This window comes from Nelusetta ayraudi, unplaced genomic scaffold, assembly GCF_046127955.1.
Source record: "Nelusetta ayraudi isolate G7.1 ecotype Tasmania unplaced genomic scaffold, CSIRO-AGI_Nayr_v1 ptg000071l, whole genome shotgun sequence".
Classification (NCBI taxonomy): Eukaryota; Metazoa; Chordata; class Actinopteri; order Tetraodontiformes; family Monacanthidae; genus Nelusetta; species Nelusetta ayraudi.
The window spans coordinates 3948410-3969033 of NW_027466121.1; the positions used below are offsets into that span (position 1 = coordinate 3948410).

The 20624-nt window shown below is 41.7% G+C and overlaps 3 long non-coding RNA genes across 3 annotated transcripts in view; 2 read left to right on the top strand and 1 right to left on the bottom strand.

Moving 5' to 3' along the window:
• Positions 1-20624, bottom strand: part of LOC142899099 (uncharacterized) — a 39953-nt gene that overhangs the window by 9906 nt on the left and 9423 nt on the right. Inside the window, exon 2 of the long non-coding RNA XR_012928691.1 lies at positions 15452-15583. This is a non-coding gene — a long non-coding RNA (uncharacterized LOC142899099). The remainder of the gene's footprint in view (positions 1-15451; positions 15584-20624) is intronic.
• Positions 17878-18766, top strand: LOC142899097 (uncharacterized). The gene is made up of 3 exons (XR_012928689.1): positions 17878-18023; positions 18107-18162; positions 18602-18766. It is a non-coding gene; the product is annotated as an uncharacterized LOC142899097 (long non-coding RNA).
• LOC142899098 (uncharacterized) lies at positions 18795-19697 on the top strand. Its single transcript, XR_012928690.1, has 3 exons — positions 18795-19054; positions 19298-19485; positions 19582-19697. It is a non-coding gene; the product is annotated as an uncharacterized LOC142899098 (long non-coding RNA).

Below are 20624 nucleotides of genomic sequence, written 5' to 3' on the forward strand. Positions count from 1 at the left end.
CCTCACAGTACGATTGTTTAGCCCCTGTATAAATTTTCAAAGCCCCCCAGGTCTGTCACCTGCCCTCCAGGAAGTGATTCAAGTATTATTTAAAGGCTTTTTGTCCATGGTCGGAATCATTAAAGTGGAATTAATCATCTTGGGTGGGATGGATGTGTGCAGTGCGAAAGGTGTTCTGTTCATTACGTCGCCATAAGGATTTATGGCCACTTTGACATTTTCCCTTTCCTCACCCGTTGAACACAGAGTAGTTGAATGTTTCTGGAAACGAGTTGGACCCCACAGGAGCCGAAGCGCAACGTTAGCTCATCGGGACGATTTAACGATAATGCAACACTTTTCCAAAGCCATTACAACTTTATGAGGTGTCATTCTGTAAATGTTTCTCTCCTCCCGAATGTTTACAGCCTCCAGGGACGTGTCAGACAAGATGAGAATCGGCCAACATTTGTTTCTATTCAAGTGGCAGAAATGGCAGAGAGGATTTTTCTTTAGTCATGTGGATTTTGAAATGTGAAGAGTTTAAGAGAATCACAGCTACAGGACTACAGACAATATTATTGCTAGGTTTATGTGAAATTAATTGATGGGAATAAGTTGATTTTACACTATGGTCTGGACCGTTTTAAAATCCATTATGGTCTGCATAGTGATATGAATAACTTTGCCTCTAAATGAACCTTGGCAGCTCAGTCATGCGCCAAGTCTATGATTTTTTTTTGTATGGTTCTTTGTTTTGCTTGGTTACACCGCCTTGTACTGTAACCTGGGTTACAGTACAAGAAACAGAAACAGAGATGTGGCTTAAGAAAACAGCCGCTGAAAAAGGATTTGTCGAAATCCATCTTGTTTCGGGAAACACGCTAGAAAGCGGCTTCATGTACTGCCAAGATTTGACTTTGTTTTCTTAAAAAGACAAGAATTTCGATAAAGCAGCTTGAATAGTCCAAAAACAGCTGCATCCATAAAATGACTCAACTTCTAGTTATGAACAGAATGAAACAGGCCTGGGTTTAAACAAATATCGCGCCGATGAGTTCTTCCTCCTCTACTTTTCCACACTACTATCCAAGGCAAGTTCAAACGCAAAGTGTCACTGGAAATGCAAACACGTTGATCGTTCACATATTTCTGCTTTTTTTTTTATCGCCTGCATACTTGCTCTACTGTTTATCCGGTCAAGCTGTAAATGCAAGTATCATTGCCTGCCTGTCATACCGACCAGTGGAAGACATGGACGACGCTAGTTCTATTTCAGAGGTGTTTCAGCAAGAGACTCCAGAGACTTTGATAAAATCGAATAATGTCCAACAGAGAATCAGCAGCTTGTGGGTTAAACATAATATTTTAGGATCTAAAATTAATACTGGTGGAAGATTTAAAAAAAAGAAATGTGTGAGTAATAAGATATGTAAGAGAAGGACAAAGTTGATCAATCAGTTTTCCTTCACCACTATACAAACACATAACTGAAGCAAACAGGGCCAGAAAGCAGCCCTACACCAGCAGTTCAGAGACATTTGAACATTACAACAGGCAAGATTCATTTTCAGGGTAGCTTATGCCTTTTTAAAAGAAAAGGTTGAGATGAAAAATTGCAAAAATGCCCTTCCAAAGAGATTCAGGAGAGGTTAAATTAAATGATTGGACATCAGTCCAACTCCAAGTGAATCAGTCACCTCCAAAAACACCTTGACTTTAGTTAATCATAAATCAGTCGAGTCCAGTTTGGTGCACCCCTGAGCGTCATTCTTGCATCACCCACCGAGACTCAGACTTGAAACTCTTTCCTTGCCATGACCTCACCACGTACACGTTAGACCGGCAAAGGGAAAGTGAATCCCTCATGGTGCGTTCACACCAGTGTAATCGCAAGAAACCTTGCGATTACTCTCCATCATAATTAATAAAAAATAAAATAATTAATTATTTTTTTCAACATCAAGCAACAGTCAGCGGCGATGCTAAGACGTGTCTCTGCAACGCATCGGCAGAGGTTACATCATTCGTGATCACATCTGTACATTGACATTCTATTTTTTCTTGCGTCATTCTTTGCGCTTGACGTGCTTGGCGTGAACGCCGCCTCACAGATTAGATTCAATCCACTGCATTATCAAAAGCATATAGCAAGGTTGGAAGTGTTTTCGGAACTTTTTTATCCTCCTCAGATTCTTGGAAGTTGGTGTTCACAGATCAGAAAGTTTCACGCAACTTGGTTTAAATTTGGATTTTTTTTTGTTAAAGCATAGTTCAACACACAAGGATGAAAAAAAAAATGGTAGTTATCTTGGAAAAAATGGAAAAGGAACTGTCCATGTCTCAGGAAGTCAATTTGAAAGGTTATATTGTTCCTGGAAATACTGGCGGTATTAACTCAACATGTTCAGGATTAATAATTAATGTTCGAAAAATTGCAATTTATAATTTGTCGCACTAATTTTAGCTGTACTATTTTCCAATTTTTATACGCTTCTACTTTGACTTTCAGCACAATTTGTCAGAATATAAATGAAGGCGTTTATATGCAAGAGACACTGGCCGAAGCAGATTGGAACCATTCAATCTCACGTGCTACCTGCTGGTTGCTCCGGTGAAGCATTTCATTCACACAGAAGGGAGGAAAAATGTTCAATTATTTTTACAACATCTCATCAGAGAGGAAAATTGGTGCTGCCAACATGTGAAAAGGAAAATCCTGTCCCCGTTGTGTTGGGTACTCGACACAGGAGAGAGGATGTCGCTGTGATGGGACAGACAATCAATCTGGAGATATGGAAGGAGAGAGAAGAATGCATATCTGATTTACCATATGACACTTCACGTATGACTGGAGAGAAGAGATGAAGTCGAGCCAAAGGATCTTGCAGAATGTGAGAAGGCTTACTTCTAAAGGTGATGTAAGTTGATTCTGACAACCTGTTGAACCACATGAAGATGAGTTTTATACTGTGCTGAGGGGAGGACAGGCATAAAAAAAATGGAAGACGAAGAGCCAAAATTCAATAAATAAACAAGTGCATCGTGAATGAATGATTCAAATGTGCTGTTAATTGATTTAAACTGTAACTAAATACATGAATGTTATGTGTGAGATACATACACAAATAATGTTCATAATGTCAGTCTTTTGCCATTATGCTGTATTGCAGTTTTACACTGTCTTTCATTAGTCTAAATGAGAAACCTCAGGCTTTAAAGTCCTCAGTCAAACTACAAGAAACATTTCTTACTGAAAAGGCTGGATACATGGCAACAAAATGAAGACTCAGAGGTCTATGTTTTCTTTATCTGTTTTTTAAGATTCGGATGGCATATTTTGTTTTGTCTTTGTTATGGAACCCTTCTTTGTGGTTCAAGCGTTCGACTACTTCTTCCTAGATGTTTCCATATGGACTGAAAATTATAGATTCCATTAACATTTCCTTAAATTCCATGAACTTTTACATCGACTGGTCAGAACACTACAATCGAGACAAGAGCTCTGAAAAAAAGAGTAGCTGTAGATGCAATGGGAATAAATGAAATTGAGTCCGTTGCTTAGTATGCAGCTCAGTAGGAAAAATCTACATAAATCCAGATTGCGCTCTCTCTCTCTGTCGCTCTCTGTCGCTCTCCATTTTGCACCAACATTATAGTTCCTAGCACCCTCCTGCACTCAGGGTCATGGGGGTTGTTGGAGTCTATCCCAGCTGTCTTTGGGAGAAGGCAGTGTAAACCCAGGACAAGTTGCCAGTCCATCGAAGGGGCACATGGAACCACTGTCTTTCTTTCTTTTTAAAGTTCCATCTACATTATACATGGTATTCAAAAAAGAACCCACTAATGATCTTACCATACATCCACGTATCCTATTACCGCCTATTCTGCACTCAGGGAGTCCTGGAGTCTATCCCAGCTGTCTTGGGGTGAAGGCAGGGTTACACCTTGGACAAGGTATGGGTCCATCAGAGGGCCACAATGAGACGGACAACCATTTGCACTCACATTGACACCTACATTCAATTTTATAATTTTTAATTAACCTGATGTACATGTCTTTGCACTGCGAGAGAAAGCCGGAGTACCTGAAAGGAGCCCACACGGACACAGTGAGATCATGCAAACCCCACAACAGAAAGGCCCGTTCTTGCTGTATGGCGACAGCGATCATAACCGCACCACCGTGTCCTTCCTAGCGGAACTTAAATTCTTCACTTCAAAGACAAAGTGTCCATGGACATAAGCAAGTTAGATATCGTCCGGTCCAGTTCCTTACTGTGTGGTCTGCCAAATTCTAATACATTTTGGTGGGAAGAGCCGACAGTGACTACTCATGCTGAAAAAGCAGGGCAGCAAGTAGAGCAGGAGAGATTGATGAGATGACAAAAAAAAAAAAAACAACAACCTTCAACCTCTGACTTAAAAAAGCGTGGATAAAGTCCATATTCCTCTGGATGGGAAGAATGCTACGTGATTTAGTGCCGGATTGTGGGGAAAAAGAAAGATATAAACTGTAAAAGTCCTTGAGTGTAAAAACACATTTTGATTCATACTAGGCTATACACAAAATATAAGAAGCATCACATTGTTTGTTTTTCATGCAACTGTTCATGATATAATAATATCTGTCACTCAACTGAAAATAGACAGAATGAGTCAGAATGGCACATTCCCTGGAATATTTATCCACAGTGACAGGTCGGGCTAATGAAATAATTAGCTTGAAATTATGAATTCATTCTGTAAATGATCTGTGATCTGGGCACAGCTCTGCATACGGCATAACACATTAACAACAAGTTGCAATATGAATTACAGTATGCGCGCAATTATTAGTGATTGTTTCACAGTTGCCTTTGTATGGTCTCCAGCTAGTCTGCCCATTCTGCCCATTCTGACCCCTGACATCACTTTTTGGGACCATTTTTTGGGACCATTGGCTGTGAACCCCAGAGATCGGTTGTGATGTTGTGAAAACCCCAGAAGGTCAGCAGATTGTGAGATACCACTTAACTACAAAGTCACCCTTTCTTCCCCTTTCTGATGCTCTCCTTGAACTCCAGCAAGTCATCCTCACCAGGCCTAAATGCTTTGAGTTTCGGCCATGTGATCGGCTGTTGGGCTATTTATGTAAAAAAAAAAAAGAAAAAAAAAAGTAACTAATAAAGACATGTGTGAGTATAGATGTATAGGTATGGGCTGCAAAAAATGACCAACCATAATCGAAGTTATTGATGGAATCTAAGTGGGAATTGTATTTTTGTACTGCTGTATAGAATGGATTTGAATTGCTGGAAAGGCAGCTGCCTGTGAGGGTTCAGAAACTTCAGGCTGCCTTGTGAGAGCAAATCAGCTATTTTCCAAAGCACATTGACCCCATTTGCATTGTTTCCTTACTGCTCTAAGGGCTTGCCTGGGAAATGCATTTGATTCAAAGAGTCTGGGGGCAGAGTGTCAGAAGAATTATCCTGCAAAGGAAAACCTTATAAAATAGTTTTAAGGATTTTTCCCCCCCCACACAGCCGAGGCCTCCAATCTTTGACAAGGAGCAGATTTTTATTTTTTCTACGTCACATTTCACAGCGCTCCCTTTGGCCTTAGGGAGTATTTATGTGACAGCTCTTATTCAGGCGTGCACGCGCGGAATGCATGGGACTCGCTTTACCTCTACAGACGTCCGACCACAATCCTCGCATTAATCATCGTGCAGTCCTTGATGTGAAAATGATTTGTCGCTGGGTGGTGATCCCCATCTCCAGTTGTCGAGCAGAGATGGTGAATTATGGGAAGAGGCAGGCAGCTCTTCACCTGAATCCATCCACAGTCAGAGTTATATCCGTCAGAAATACATTTTCAGGTTTTGGAGGTGCTGAAAAAGCAGGCAGCCACACTGACGGGGGACAGGGTCATTGTTCTCCAGGATAAACTGAAGAAAAAATAGGAGCTGTGCCCAGACTTAAAGGCTTCATTGTGTTTCAGTTCTGCATGGACAACTCAGTCAGAAACCAGTGGAGAATCAATGAACCTCACCAACAGGTTCAGCTCCCTGGTTTCCTCCATACCATATTTTTTTTATTTCAGTCCCAAGTCAGTGACGCCTACTTGTATTGACTGTGTATTTGCTTTACATCTCTTTAAGGGTAGTGCATAGCCACTGCAAGGGAGCACTCGTGAAGCCTGCAGATCAATTTTCTATGTGTGTGCCGCCCATGCCTTGGAGAATGATTTCATCAGCAATAATGCACAATTAGGCAGCACTTTTCTTTTGGCTCAGTTACAACCTTAACAAGGAAACAAATGTGCTGTCGCTATTCTAACCACTTATCCACATCACTTGACACCACAAGTGGCAAGGGGGCATTTTTCCACATTAGGACAGTACTTTTAGTCCGACTTTTCCACCAGGGACTTGTGAGAATGGACCAGCACTCGAGCAATAATGAAAGAGCTCGACACATACCAGTCATTTTGATCGCATCTGGGACCAGAGCTCATTGACAACCAAGTCTATCAACGCTTAAACATTTCTACCTGCTGATGCCACCTTGTGTCAGGACATCTGTGGATTTGTCTCATGTTTGTATGATTCTCTCTTACTTATTTGAATTTCCCCGAATTTTGAATGGTTTGAATTGCAATGTCTTGCAATACCCAGATTCCCTCCACCCATTTTCTATTGCATGTGTGACCACCAAACTACAAGACAAAAACCAAAATCCACCATTGGCAAAACGTATCTAACTGTTAGGGACAGCTTTTGGAAGGATGAGTGATTTTTCCTGACAACAAAAGAAGGTGGCATATTTGTGATGTCTGAAAGAGGTGACAACGGCCGTCAAATGTCTTCCCAATGGCACAAATGCTGAGCACAACAGCCAAACCACCAACAAAGCAGAAATAGGACACAAACAGGCAAATGACAAATAGTCACAACAAACTGCGAAACCAAAAAAGTAACATTAATGCCAACTCACTAACCAAACCACTACACAAGGGACAAACTATGATTAAAGGCTGAAGAACAGCTCCATCATCACTGACGGGTCATGACACAGGAGCACTGAAACGAGGGGAGATCTTCCTTTGGAGATCAGCCCTTGAAGAATCTTGCGGTCGTCTTCAATGAAAAATATTTTAAATGGTTCAAAAACTGTTGTTCTAATGTCAATTATCCCCATTCTGTAAAGCATGTCTAATGTTTAAGCATGATGAGTAGCAACAGATTCTTTATGTAAATTGCAAACTGTTAATATTGGGACCTCTTGAGATTAAGCCTACCAACAGTTGATGAATAAAAATCTGTGCGAAGGCACTAAAATTCAGTGAAGCTGACTAAGAGAGACTTTGATTGATGACAATCTGGTTTAATAGTATTCATTTGCAAACTTTTTTATGGAGTGGGCCAATAAACTTTATTCATGGCAGTCGTAAAAGGCGCCTTTGTGAGGTTAGTCGGGCATAATGATTTGTTACGGCAGGTCTCAAATCTGGCAGAGAGTTCTGTTTTAGGCAATTTTGTAATTGATGAATTGTCTTTCATTCTGGTGCACACACACACACACACACACACACACAAAGAGCAAGCAGGGCATCTTTCACTTGAAATATTTGGACAGGACTCTCAGCAGCACGGTGCCAGGGGTGTGATAATGGCAGGACGCTTCAACCTCTCTTTAGAATTCAAGTAAAAAAAATAGTTTGGGAAAAAAAAAAAAAAAAAGCTGTCACTCAAAGTTTCAAGTTTTTTTGTTTCTCATGTTGCATCATGCTATGCAGAATGTCAGGAGTAGGAGATTATTATTTTTCACATGTAAAGAAAATAAATAATGAAGAAGTCTCCTCTCAGCCTTCCTTCAACTCAGAAACATTTCCCCCTGCCTGCGATTGGCTGAAGGAAATCCTGGCTTGAGCTTTCTCACTTTGAAAAAAAAGAAGGAAAGAAGCCTGCTCTTCCTACAATCTCTTCTGCTTTGATCAGCGAAGGTGGGAGTGCAGGTGATGTCAAGAGGTAAGAACACATCATCCTCTATTATCTCCTGTGTTAACCTGGCGACCTACTGTCTCCACAGTACTTTTGGAAAGAGCAATGATAATTTTGCTTGTTGGAATTTCAGTTCGACACAGTGACTGTATATAACGATAGATGGCGGTTCCTGTTTTAAAAAAGGAGGCCAAAGCTGCCTTAATTGTTTGACCAGCAGGGGCCGCCAGAAATGGTTGCAAAAAAAAAAGTGAATTACTTTTTTTTTTTTTTTTTTTTGTAAATACTATCAGAGTTCCATTCAATTTAAGTCATGCCTGGAATGTAATAATTTCACACATCACAATGGCTATGTCGGTCCTATTGGAGGTGTGATTACTTGATAACTATGATTGATAACTACTAGAAAATATAATAACTAACTAAAAAGAATAAACTCCGGCTAAAATAAAATTCGGACAGCACTGACGGAAATGTTAAACGGACCCGTGGTTCCACAAATACCTCAATAAGAAGCCAGTTCCAATTGGTTATTAAAATAAGCAGTCTTTGACCTGGCAGGGTTTTTTTTTCTTAGCCAAGGTCAAAAAGCGAACTCCTAATTTGTGCAGTGTTTTTTTCTTTTTCCTGATGATCGATTTAAATAACGAGAACCCTGACCTTTGCATAATTAAAGACGGAAAAGCTGCGGGTCATTTTCATATGAACCCTGTTGACATTTTAAGTAAGGTCAACCTTTATTTTACTGCATTTTAATGTGGTTGCAGTTGTGAAATGGAATATAGTAGTACTTTTTTTTTCTTTCTTTTTTTTTTTTTTACCCCAAACTGCCTGCATGTCTCTATGTGGATAAGCAGGCAGTGTATCAGGCTTAGAAATCATTGGAAAGGTCAGGGAAAGCCCCAGTAAGCCTCCAGCCAGGCTGACCACTTTCAGTCTCCTGCACGATTCAGGAGTTGCAAGTTCACAAAACGTGGATGCAGATGCTGCAGTGTGACGTGCGTTGATATTCAGAGGCCTTTATTTCGAGCCTGCAAGTGCTAATTGGAAAGTTGTTTGACGACTCATAGAGCAGATGTGACTCGTCTTGCACTCCCTTCGTCAGAGTTCACTTCCTGCTGACAGTGTCACTCTCTCCATGCTGCTGCCTCATTAAAGGAGAAACAACAAGTGTGTGGTTGAGCTCAGACTGAAAGAAAGCATCTGGACGTTTTCACAGAACATAACAGAACTTGATGCAAGTGATATATTTTTGACCAAACGTTTAATACTGGTCATTCAGTCAATCAGAATTAAAGGCTTATTAGTGTCATATTGTTGGCTGACTTGTCCAGGGTGCAGCCCGGCCTTCAATTGAAGACAGCTGGAACAGGCCTCAGCACTCATGAACACAGGAGAAGCATTGATAGGAAATGGATGAATGGGGCTTATGTCATAAACAAAGTGCTTTTAAATATTATGGAGATATAAGTATGATAATTGTGGCTTCCAAATCTGCTGAGAGGCGCAATGTGAAAGGCTAAATTTAAAATTGAGAACCCTCGGAGGGAAAAAAAAAAAAAAAAAAATCAGTTAGAAAATTAAAATTTTGATATAATCTGTTTTGGGGGTTTATTCTGATTAAGTATTCTAAATGTTGTAATTATTAGGACCATTTATCGTCAATCATTTTGGTAGCTTGTGAATGATAAGTTAAATCTCCCTTAGTAGGTTTGTAGTATTTCATTAAAGCTTAGTTCCCAGCGTAGTTTATGTAATGGCATCAAAATGTCAACGTCTTTGACCACAGGTCAATCTAATGGGTCCTTGTTAATCACCACTGTGACTGAAGTTAGTGACAAAACCAAGAGACTAGACTATAACTAATATTCCAACCAACCACCGGCTTTGTTCTTATTGTTCCTTTTAATGTGGGACAAAAGACGCTGTCATTTTCTTTTCTTCATGCAGAATTAACCTCAGAATTATCTCCAAATAGCACAAGATGATCGGTCACTGCACAGCCTATGAGTACAACACTCTGGGTTCCTTTCCTCCTGCCTTCACACTCTCCTCCAGTCCAGTTCCCCTGTGCGCCGTACATTTCCAAGTGGTGCCGTAAAGGCGTCATGTGAGTGGTCGTAAGATTTAGACCTTGAGCTCTCGATGAAGTGTTGATAAGAGGCCGGAGGTAATTGTCATTCCAGCCGCTGTGCTGTACTCTCCGGACCTATCTGCAGAGGGAAGCTCAGGGAAAGATTTCCATCCATGCGGCAGTGCAGAGACGAACAGAGATCAGACAGAGAGGATTACCTGAAGGAGGCTTGCAGGGCAGAAGATAGCATCTTCAAACATTTCCTGAAAAAAATCATTTCTGTAATTACTTCTGACCTCTGTGACTCTGCCATAAACAGACTTCGAAGGCCACATGCAGGATCGTATGTTAGCTGAAAAAGCGGGTGAGAATTCTAGAGGCCCACAGGAATCACAGTAGCCTCTTTTCATTTTATACTGCATTTTATACTGTAACCGACTAGTTAGACTCGTTTTATTTGCCTATTCGACTCAAAGCTAAAACGTTTATCTTTACTTGCACCATAACCAAGAGCAGAAGCAACACAATCAAAATAGTAATTAAATATCACATTTCTGAACTTGTGGGATCAAAATTCAACATTAGCTTCCTTCGCATATTTGGATACAGTTTTATAATGGAAGAAAACCTTCCAGATTAAAAGGCCACGTTCAAAGATTTAGAAAATTCTAAAAGATTAAAAACAATGGTCTTCTTTTTGACGCCAATTGCAGCTTGATAAGGAGTGAAGATGTGATTAAGTAGTTAAACACTTCGAAAACCTGCCTTGTATATCATTAAGCCATTGACTCTCTTCCACTTTGCAACGCTTCTGCCGGCCGTGCTATTCTCCGTTCCCCGGCTTATTATTAACTTTGAAAACCCGATTTCCCCGCGAAGACCTAATTCATTAGACGAACGAGGCTGCTACCGGTATAATTACTTTCTCCGAGACCACTGAGGTGTGAGGCAGTTTCCCCATCAGCAGTCTGACAAGTGAACGAGGTGAGCTGAGTCTGAGAGCAACACCAAACCTCAGAATCCTTAACAACTTAACAGCGAGCCGACAATAGGCCAAAGAATTCTAATGTGGTGCTCGGAAATAACTGCTCAGACTTCAACAAGGATAATGGTATGCAGATGTGTCTTGAAGATTGAGGTCTCGTCACTGCACCTTTCGAGAGGGTTTTGTCAGAACACAACAGTTTTTAAACATTAATATAAACAATAAGGAGACTCTTTCTTTTCGTGGGAAACCAAGCCAGCGATGAGTGAAACGCTTGTTTAGTGACCAAAGGGAACGGCCAAATTAATATTTCTAATGCATCAGGTTCAGTTTCAACTTCTCTTTTCGCAGTGAAGGATCCGCAAACTGCCAATCCTGATGAGGCGTTCACTGCCCCTTCCAGGGATTAGACACATCCCAATGTTTCCTTTGCCTGCAGTTACAGAAAGCAAAGTAGGCTGGCTTTCACTAAATAACTGTGTTCATGCAGGTCGTTACGGTGAGAAGAGTGATGGCATACCGTGGCCATGGCTGAGTGCATGTACGCCATTGTTTTTTATTATGCTCATGTCATTCATAATTGGATTTGGATAATGAGCAGTTTTGGTGCCGGTGTTCTTCTCTAAAAAAAGTGTGTATATTTGTTGTTTACCACTGAACGTTCATCGTGTTTTTATATTTGTGACAATGGTCGGTGAGAGTCGTGCCAGCTCCAAATGTGTGGTGAAGAATTTCTGACTGCATGACTGGAGATTAACCTTTCCAAAAACTTTTTTTTTTTCTTGTTAAGACATAAACTGAATAAACTTTTTTTTTTTTTCTCCAAGTCATCTCTATCAGGCAAATATTGGGTCAAATATAGGTCAGGTATTACAATAAAATCTCATTGCAGAATCCAAAATATTCAACTATGAAGGCTGAGGGTGAGAAAGCAGAGGCAGATGGAAGCGATGGTTTTTATGCAGACATCTCACTTTTGTAAAACCTCGAGTCATGGACAAAACAGCAGAAAGAAGAAGAAGAAAGAAAACAGCAGAAGTGACAAGATATAAAAATGGTTCGCGGCACCTTGAGAACTTCAAGTCAATGTCCATACGTCTGTTTGAGTCACCTTTTGACTGTCAAGTTCTCCTTTTAACGTTATCCGCGCTGGAGGCGCCGATGTAAATGTCTCCTTCTGCGGTCGCTCGCCGTCTCCTCAGACTCGGCTGCCCTGAGCCCTCGCCACACTCCGTTCCATTCCGCTTGGCTTCAGTTTTGTGCGCTTCCGGCTGTGCGAGCTGCAGCTTTTGAGCGCTTCATCCTCAAATCCCTTAAAGCCCACTCAGAGGTCAGAATTTTATTCCAAAGGAACATGTTTTTTTTTGGATTAAGGAGAAGAATCGCCTAAGTGTCTGAGCAGTGACCTCTCAGTCAACTGTGACTATCGCTGGCCAGCAGCACTTTTGGGCTTCCAGTCTGACCCGAGACTAGCCTGGCATTAAACTCCGACAAACTACAATGTTTTGAGAATCATGGTAATTTTCCAACACATTTTCAAACTGTTTCAAAATTTTAGAATATATACCACTTCTATCATTTAGAGATTAGCTGTGCAGTTTCTCTGGATATGCTGGGAGAAGTTGTCAAAAGCAAAAAAAAAAAAAAAAATTGTTTTTATAATCAATTTCCCCACAAACCCCACACCATACATTTTAAAATGCAAATACCCACATCCGTCTTTGAGGTGGCATGTTTACCGTAGCTGCGAGCGAAATCCAACCGAGTGGATTTCAGCTTAAAAATCGATGTAAATAATGTGTTTTCTTCCGTTATAGGGATTGCAGGGTTTAAGAGACTGGGTTTACAGTGGATGAGCTGAAGTTATGGATTATGTGGAAAGGTTGTTTTAAAAACACAGACCCTTGGCTGCACTTTGGTTTTAAAGACGCTAAAAGATTTTGCTGCCGAGTCACAGAAATGTCTTTTTAAGAAATGGTTCTGAGTCAATAATTTCCGGAATTTAGCAAAAAATTCACTTTATTAACTCAAAATTTAAGCACTGCTAAAATTGGCATGATGATAAAACATGCAGTTATTGATAATAGTAATAGGAGTTGAGAGGGATCTCCCCCTCAAGTAACAATTCTGAACTCATATTTTGTTTTATTGGATTTCAAGTCTTCCAGTGATGCTCTCAGATTAGATTTTTTACTGTGTTCTATCAATCAGGCCACACAACATGACATCTGTGTCATTTGGACCTCTACCTTCCACAATCTGCATGCTGATGTCAGTGTGTTTGAGTGTGTTCATTCACCGTGAAAACAGAGAAAATTACTATTTTTGTGTTGCAACTACGACCGTTCAGATGTTTAATGCTGCCATAAACGCGGCTAACCACTAGATGCCAGCATCCGTCCTTGGGAGTCTGAAGCTTCAAACCTTTTAAACTCAGGAAGAAGCCTCAAAGGCTTCACGCCCATCTCTCCCTGTGAGCATGTGAGCAACCATCTCCATCAACATCTGATAATCCATCTGAATTTCAACCTGAATCCACCAATCACAGCTGGCTGACAACACAGAAAGAAAAATCAAATCACAAAATGAACAAAGAATGTGGCTCAAGTCACAAGACAATCTGTCAAGGAGCAATAAATGAAACGCCACCGCTCTCTCAATGTCTCCTTCTCTGGCTAATGTGCACGCTCCCTGTGGATTTCAAACATATGTTCTCATTTAAAGTAGACACTGCACAGTGAGACACTGAAAACTATCCAGGTCTAGACAGTCACTGCCACAGCATGGCCTTCCTCTTTATTTCTTGTTTTGTAGAGAGATTTATCTATTGATTAATTTGCTTTTATGTTTGCAAGGCAGCCAACCACTGTTCGCGTTGGACTTGAGTGCACAGTGGATGATTTCAGCACTTTCTGATGGCAATAGGAAGTAAAGAGGGAAAAAGTCATCAAGAGTGAACGGACTGGAGCCAAAGCCGGATTCAACGCCAGGCTGCCGCATTATCATCAATTCGACTCATTGTCAGCAAGTGCGGAGACTGCGATTAGAGGGAATGATAAGTCACTGACTAACTTGGTGGAGCATTCTCACTGGCATATGGCAACCCTTCCATCCCACATCTTCAACCTGAGCCTGGAGCCTGGAGCTGTCAATCTTACCACGCTACGCAAAAGTTTCATCGAAACACTTTTTTAACAATATAGTTTATAAAAACTGCAGTTTTTCCCTTATAATATTTTCACTTATGGCTTATTTTTACAGCATAAAATAAAAAGTAGAAAAAACACATTTTGCTTCATGTCATTCTTAAATAATGCATGAATAAACACTGCTGTTTTTTTCCCCTTTTGTAAGCATAAATTTGTGGGCGTATTTGTGCAGAGTATGAAGAGCTTTTGATTTAATCATGCTGCAAAACTGCAGAAACTCTTGTCACAAAGAGAATGAAAACACTGAGTAGCTGCTCAAGGGAAAAGAAGTCGTCCAAACTTTACTTAATGTTGTGATTAATGGCCTACTAATGTGTGCATTGATTACTGATTACAGCGGCTGATCGGCTTAATTATCAGCTGATTATGTCTTGCGGCAGTCTGGTGTCCCTTTAATGTGCTTGTTTGTTTTTCCAGTCTTCCGGTGAGGTAATGGATGAGGGACGGTTCAAAGTATCACAGCATCGTGTTGCTCTTCTGTTTTACTTTTCTAGAAGTTGCATGATTTTAGAATAATAATATGAACCTCAGCTGCTGGGAGGCTTCATGTTTAACTGCATAAGTTCAAGATTGATATCAGGCAGAAGTCAAAAGGCAGGATTATTCAAATTAAAAATGATAATAGCAATCAAGTGAACAACAACAACATCAATCCTTAGTTACGCTGCCTTTGTCTAGTTATTTTCTGTAAAAAGAGAACAGAATAACCTGCAGGGCTGGAAGGTCAATGGACATTGATCTGGATATCAGATACCAGATATCTGTATCGGATCACATTGCAAAGAATCCATTTGTTTAATACAAAATATTTTCTGTCCTGCAGGTGCTTGACGGAGACCAACTAGCCGGTCTCCGTCGTAGGTAGGATTATGTGGGCTTTAGTTCCTTGCTAAAAGGTTTATTCAAGCGTTAAGATGAAAAAAATGTATTTTTTTTTTTTTTTTTAATTTTAAGCCAAGCGTGGCGCAAACATGAAACACCAGCAGAATAAAAAAAATCAGCACTTGTGTCAGCAAGTTGCCCAGGCTGCCACTTTCAAACTGGACAATCGTCTTCATCTATTTCATCACCTCCTATCCTGCTGAGAATGTATGTATTTCTCAATGCATCCTGAGGGGTTGTTCTGCCAACCAGTCTAATGTGACGTGGCAATTTTGTCAGGCAGCAAACTGCGTTGCCCTCACATGCAGTGGTCTGCGCGGCCCTTGGACAGTATTTACCTCTCCGTGGCTGATTCCCTGCTGCTGGGCTGTCAGCCTGTAGCGGCCCTTGATTTCAATGCAGTCGAAGTTGGTGGGGCCTCGTCAGGTGCATTTCATTTCTTCGTTGGCGATCACCAAAGGAAGTGAAAACTAAAAAAAACATTTCACATAATTTCTAATTAGCATTTTTAAGACAGGAATGGTGGAGGGGCTTCATCAACCCATCAACCCTGTCTGATGATGAGTTTTACAGCGCAGAGGATTTTGTCCTCGACGAAACAGACTGTGGTCACAGTCTGCCCCCTAGTGGCTATCGTCGTGTTCTCTCTCTCTCTCTCTCTCTCTCTCTCTCTCTCTCTCTCTCTCTCTCTCTCTCTCTCTCTCTCTCTCTCTCTCTCTCTCTCTCTCTCTCTCTCTCTCTCTCTCTCTCTCTCTCTCTCTCTCTCTCTCTCTCTCTCTCTCTCCAATTTTCTAACGTGGTTTTGTGTTATTTATCTTTTTTCAATAAAAGGCTGAAATTAGATGACAAAGTCAATTTCAGTCACTTGTTTTCTCATAATTTTATCATTTATCTCAGTAATATCTACTCAACCTATAATTTCACCTTCCTGTTCATTGACTGACTTTCACTCTTGCTTTTTTCTTTCTGTGAAGGTTACTGATTGATTTCAACATTTATACCCTTCATTCTCATTTCACTTTCTTTTCACTTTCAGCCTTAATGAAAAAGCATCAGCCAATGTGTAGACAGAGAATAAGTGACAAATACAGCAACTGGTTAGCTTGATGGAATACAACTAAATTGTTTATTTTCTTTCTTATTTCTATGACTTTCACTATTGCTGGAGAACACTAACTTTCAACGCTAACTATTCTGTATTTGCTTTATTGCGTTGAACAAATCCATGCGTTTCCCAGCAGCATTCAACCCCATTTAATATCCATAGAAGCCGATGGGCAGATTACCCCCAAACGAGCCATTCTGTCGATGCAGTTCACCTTCCAATCAGCCTAACTAGATGACTGCTATTCGCCCATGATGGTCCACTGAACAACTCTGTCATTTATATGCAGGAAAGGAACCTCCCCGTTGTGCCTGTCTCATTATTCTCCGGCACGCACCTCTCTGCTCGGCTCTAAATCTAATAATCCTAAAGTCCCTGTCCCTCCGACAGGTGCCCCATACTGTCTTATTTTCCCCAGGAGAGTTTGCCCGCCTTTGCCGACTTTGCAGGGAAGACACTTGACATTACAAAGTTTGAAAAGCCTTTAAATCTCCTGCATTTCCATTTGCACCTGCATGCAGACCTGATTACCCATTCAGGCTGAGATGACATTCTGGGGCTGAGCTATGGCAGGTGGCTCTTTGTCATCATTATTCCGGCGTAACACCCACACAGTAGTCCCAGCTGCCGAGCTGCTGCTCGCTGCGGCCCTGCACACACGTGGCCGCCTGAGTTCTGCAGCTAACACGGGCACACGCTAACCGGGCTGTTTTAGAATCGATGCACCCGCTAACAGGGAGGTCTCAATCAGCGGCGCAATTAGGCGAGGAGTTAACTTTCTTGCAAATGTGCCAACAAAACACCCCGTCACGCAAACAACGGCAGGCACCCGAAATTGGAAGTGAATGAGGTATTGACTGTTTTGCTGGTGAAGTAAACAGCATCATTTATCCGCAGCAGGATGACACAAAGCACAGAGGAATCAATCAGGGGTAGAAGAGGGAGAGGGGAGGGGAGCAAAGGCCGAGCAAATGGTGGGAAAGGCTCAGACAGCAGCATGAGGAGCTCAGTGGCATGGCAATTGGCAACCAAGTTGGGAATTTATTGCTTTATAACTTTTTTTTAGAGAGATTAATGGTTCTCCCCTTGCACACAAGCGCAGTGATCTTTGCCAGAGTCCCTCTTCTGCTGCAAACTCTATCAAGCTGAATACTTTATGATAAATCTTCCATTCTTATTTCACCATTTGGAAAAATCCATCTAGCAAATCCTTTCTGCCCAAAATGATATCAAAAGCACCTTGACTCACCCCACTGACATGTTTTACATCCTCACCTCAAATCATGGCAAAAAAAACTGAATCTACATTCCATGATGGTAATTATATTTCCAAGTGAGATTGGAGTCTCTCTATGGGTTGGAAAAAAAAAATCTACATAGTTACACAGGCAGTGGTGCGTATTTTCAGATAACCTTGGATTTGGATTCACACACAACTGCAAGACTACCTTTCCCCCCTGGCCAAAGGCAGCTCTCTGCAGCAACAATCACATCAAGTGTCTACACCTTTGTGGTTGTGTGTATGTGTGTGTGTGTGTGTGTGAGCATGTGCTCCTCATTAAAAGATTGTTAGCACCTGGCAGATTGTAAAAGTATGACATATAAGGACGAACAGCACTGCAAGCACTGCAAGCACTGCGTGCGCCTGTCACCCTTTGCCTTGTGGGCCGACAAGGTGTCTCATACTGGTCTCTAACCCCAACAACATTTGAGGCCCAAAGGACAGTTTTGTAAACAGTCAAGTAGCTGCATGGTTGCTTCGGGCAGACTGAAAAAAAAATGGCCTCCCCCCTTCAAATTACAAGGTACAATGCTTCAGATGTCTAGAAAAATGACGTTTTAAGGCTAGGGTTGACTTGATGTAATGTTATTTAATTGATTTTTGCAGAATACTGCTGATTTTAATGTTGCATGAGCTGGACTGCACGACATCACTATCAATTGGTGAGTGTCATTCCCATATTCCTGCATGTTCACCTTCGAAACAACTTGAACTTGAACTCGAAGTAGTTGATAATATTGAGTAGCCAATACAGACATCACTCACCCTTCGAAAGTAATGCAAAGTACTGTGCTTGAAATATTAATCGCTTGTGCACCAGTCTAATCACAGGAGGATTTTAAAGTGTATTAAAAAAGAAGTTGTCGTAAGGCTCATACATTTGGACTGTTGCATCAACATTTGGTCAAAAGTATTTTTTTTTTTTCAAGAAATGCAGTATGTTTTTCAACTTGAAAAATACATGTCTGTTACAATGAAATTGCATTGCCTCTCGCCTGTACAATGGAGGTGGACAAATGTGAATGTTGTTTGAATCTCAAACTACTACTAAAGTATTTCTCAGTGATTGCTGAGTATTTTTGATTTCTCACTCTCTTACAGTCAAAAATCCCGTGTCACCTCGCGAATTGCAAGAAAGTTCTTTGAAGGGAAGGAACTATGACCAGTCAACAGGCCAGGCCAGTCTAAGCTTCCAGCACCAAAACCAACAGCGGCCTGGTGTTGTCACAAAAAAGACAGAGCTAATGCTCTCAGATCATGATCCCCAACATCAAAATAAACCACTAGTCATGTCTGGAAGCGGGGGCACTAAAGGAGCTGCTCACTCTGCTCTTCGTTCCAGACCGAGCAACGTTCAAACCAACAATGCTTTTCAAATAACTTTGCAGGATTCGTCAGGAAAAGGCCAAAGTCACAATTCACTTGGAGGACAGGGGTCCAAAGGATCGTCCCTGCCCAGCTCACAGATCAGCAGGTTCAATCAGGTTCCAACTCCATATGTGAAACAGTCCAGCAACAAGCCAACCTATTCCGCAAATCCTCAAGGACAAGACAGTCAGGAACAACGGCTATACCAGTCGGTGCAAGACGGTCAGGAACAACGGCTATACCAGTCGGTGCAAGACGGTCAGGAACAACGGCTATACCAGTCGGTGCAAGACGGTCAGGAACAACGGCTATACCAGTCGGTGCAAGACGGTCAGGAACAACGGCTATACCCGTCGGTGCAAGACGGTCAGCACCAACGGCTATACCCGTTGGTGCAAGACGGTCAGCAACAACAGTCGGTGCAAGAAGCTCAGCAACAACAGCTATACCCGTCGGTGCAAGACGGTCAGCAACAACAGTTGGTGCAAGAAGCTCAGCAACAACAGCTATACCAGTCGGTGCAAGACGGTCAGCAACAACAGCTATACCAGTCGGTGCAAGACGGTCAGCAACAACAGCTATACCAGTCGGTGCAAGACGGTCAGCAACAACAGTCAGTGCAAGACGCTCGGCAACAGAAGCTATACCAGTCGGCGCAAGACGCTCGGCAACAGCAGCTATACCAGTCGGCGCAAGACGCTCGGCAACAGCAGCTATACCAGTCGGCGCAAGACGCTCGGCAACAGCGGCTACATCAGTCAATGCAAAGCGGCGTGCAGAATCCTTTCCCACTACAGAAGGTGAGCGAAATTCAATCTCCTGCTGACCAAATGAGCCAAGGCCAGGCACAGAGTGTTCCATATATGAGACCCCCAGGTTCGCGAATCCCCGAAGTGGCTCATTATGGTTCCAGGGACCCAATGCAATCTTCATATCAGAGTTTTGATGGCATGCAAAGTTTAACAATGCCTTTTTACCGAACAAATGTTGAATCTGAAAGAAGATCGAGTGGCGGCATCCACCCTGCACGTAGCCGTTCACATATTGGCCCCTCTGAACAGATCTATTCATCACCTGGCACATACCGTGGTTACGGTGACACCATGAGCCGTTTAGGTCAGCACTACGCAAAGCTTAATAGTCAAATGACCCCTTATTCTCCAACAAATGTTAAATCTGAAAGACTGTCAATCGGTCAGCCCTATTATGGTCGGCTTTCAGGCACTGGCAACCCCTACCATCACATCCAAGCCAGGTATCAAGCAACTCCTTTTGCCCTTAATTCTCATACAAACTATGACCGCATGAATCCATTTTATAATCATCATGCTAACACGGCGCCAAGGCAAGTGTCTTCCATGGGTTCTACTGTCGCTCGGTCTGACAACCGGCATCCCTCAGTCCTTCAAGCTGCCGCCCCTTATTATGGAAGACGCCATATGTCTCAGATGAGGCCAGCATCCCAATATCAGCACAGTACAGGTTACAGAGAGCCAGCGGTGGGTCGAGATCATCACTACATTTTGAATACTCAGAATAATATCCAGCAACCATCAAGGAATTACCAAGTTCGAGAACACTCTCCTCAGTCCCCCGTTGGTGGAACAAAACCTTCATATAGAAAAGTTTTTGTTAACATGGGTGATGGGCTGTCTTAGTAACATCAGTTCAATTATGTAATTCACCATCATTTGAGAGGCATTGTTGCTAAATGTACTGAACTTTATGACTTCATGTTGGCAAAAAATAAAACAAA